Source organism: Puntigrus tetrazona, chromosome 1 (assembly GCF_018831695.1).
Source record: "Puntigrus tetrazona isolate hp1 chromosome 1, ASM1883169v1, whole genome shotgun sequence".
NCBI classification, from domain to species: domain Eukaryota; kingdom Metazoa; phylum Chordata; class Actinopteri; order Cypriniformes; family Cyprinidae; genus Puntigrus; species Puntigrus tetrazona.
In genome coordinates this window covers 27,171,365-27,173,864 of record NC_056699.1, presented here as the reverse complement: position 1 = coordinate 27,173,864, position 2,500 = coordinate 27,171,365, and the positions used below count along the sequence as shown (strand labels likewise).

At 39.0% G+C, this 2,500-nt stretch overlaps 1 pseudogene; it reads left to right on the top strand.

Annotated features, from left to right (window-relative positions):
• Window positions 1-2,500, top strand: part of LOC122344269 — a 10,877-nt pseudogene that overhangs the window by 6,118 nt on the left and 2,259 nt on the right.

Below are 2,500 nucleotides of genomic sequence, written 5' to 3'. Positions count from 1 at the left end.
GACTTCTATCATCAATATACATAAACATAAATGTATGTAATATGCGTGTGTGTATATATATATATATTATATATATATGTATATTATATTTTATATATTATTTTATTTTATTTTTTTCTAAATGTAATACATTGCAATAAACTGCTGTGTCATTAGACAAATAGAAACTTATCGGATCTGACTTTATATGGTGTAATATTTAGTTGAATAATGTGAAAAATAACAATAAGCCTTGAATTTATGTAGCATTAGCATTAGTCAGATTAATAATCGTAATAAGTAACATTTGAGCTCTTGCTGTGACATTAATAAGGTCGAAATGAATTAAAATTTACAGTTTGGAAAATACTTTACAAATGATGATAAACGTGTGAGATGAACAGAAACCCTTCACAGGGTTATAGAGCATTATCAGTTAAGTCAAATAATACGAAAAACCTCCATCCAGGCTTAAACTAGCATCGGGGGCTGATTGAGTGACGGTAAAATAAAAAGAGTGACATTTGTTGCAAATATCGGCGTCTGTGGCCTACTGTACATCAATATAGACTGTAGTGCAGTGAGGAGGCGCTGAGAACAGAACGCTTCAGAGACGGTACTGCCGCCCGTGGCGCTCCGATCATCACATCACATGACCTGGGACCTGTGTTTCAGGTGACAGACTTCGGCTTCGCCAAGCGGGTCAAGGGTCGCACGTGGACATTGTGCGGCACCCCGGAGTACCTGGCCCCGGAGATCATCCTCAGCAAGGTGAGCAGATACCCAAGACCCGCTGAAAGACGCGAACAACTGTGTCTTTTATTTGATTGGAAATACGAGAAAAACTGTCATTTTTACTGTTTAAAATAACATAAATGACATTTATTCCAAAGCTGGTTTTTCAGCATCACTACTCCAGTCTTCAGTGTCACATGACCTCATTTTATGGAAACTGAGATGTTTATTTATTTCATTTTTTTCAGAATTCACAGAAAGTAAAAAAAACGTCTATAAATTATAAATGTCTTCACTGTCACTTTGGATCAATCTAACGAATCCTTGTTAATTAAATAAATAATTCCTACTGTTTTATTTTTTTTTAATTCTTTTATTTGCAACAGACTTTTGATTGGTGGTTTTGTTAAAAAAAAAAAAAAAAGAAGTCCCAATTGATTAAAATATAAAAAGAAATAATTGCAATAATAATAATAACGCCCGATAATAATTAGAAATATCTGTGGCTAAAAATTCAGCTTTAATTACAGAAATAATTCACTTTTCTTTTTAAATTGTAGCAATATTAGTGTTTTTCATTGTATTCCTGATCAGATAAACACAACCTCTGTGAAGCCCAAGATACTTCTTAAAATATAAATAATTATCAAATAATATAAATTAACATCTAAATAAAAAGTGATTGATAAATAATAAATATTTCATAAGGTTTTGACCGATATGAATGGCTTGCTGTTTGTTTTATTTGATGTATTTCAGTCACTTGTATCACTTCGTGCCTGTCCATTTAAATCTTGAGTTTCTTGTCTTCTCTCTCAGGGTTATAATAAGGCCGTGGACTGGTGGGCTCTGGGTGTGCTGATGTACGAGATGGCCGCCGGTTATCCTCCGTTCTTTGCCGATCAGCCCATTCAGATCTACGAAAAAGATTGTCTCAGGAAAGGTAATTCTCTCCAGGGGCAACAAAGCTCCAGCCTTGAGGCTGAAAAAATGAACCGAAAGTCGAATCCGCGCGCGCTCAGTTTACCCGTCTCCGCGAGGCACGCTTCCCGTCGCACTTCAGCTCCGACCTGAAGGACCTGTTGAGAAACCTGCTGCAGGTGGATCTCACCAAGCGCTACGGGAACCTTAAAAACGGAGTTAACGATATCAAAGGACACAAGTGGTTCTCCACTACTGACTGGATAGCCATTTACCAGCGGAGGGTGAGTCCCAACCGTACGCCGTGCTACACTGGATCAGCGCTAGCAATGCTGGGGTTACGTGTCGGTCGTCATTCTGCTAATCGCACGTTTATTGATATGGTACAATAAATCTAATATGTCTGCAAGGCAAATAAACAGCGTCTGAAACGGCAGAAAGCGCACCGTTATTTCACTAAATGGCTGATTCGATTCGAGCCTTTACGGATTCGCGTTACTTTTATCTGTGTGCGCGAAAAACGGTTTTAAGAGCGAGTGAGCCTCTGCTGGTCGACTGGTGGTTGGCCGCCCGTTGGGGGGAAGCACGAGTAATCCGATTACTTTTTTCCAAGTAACTAGTAAAGTAACGCATTACTTTTGAATCGGCGAGAAAGCATCTGAACGGAAAGCGCTTTCCTGTCTTGCAAAATGAAGCCGGATCAAGCTTTATCCCACCTGAGATGAATCTTTGGATGGCGTCTTTATACGATTTCGTAGTCCGGCAAACGTAGAGGACGCTCGTCGATACGCCATTCCCAGTGCTTCTCCACAATCAGGCTGCTTTCACTTCAAACACCTGCTCGTGTGTTTTTCACAAGAGCCTC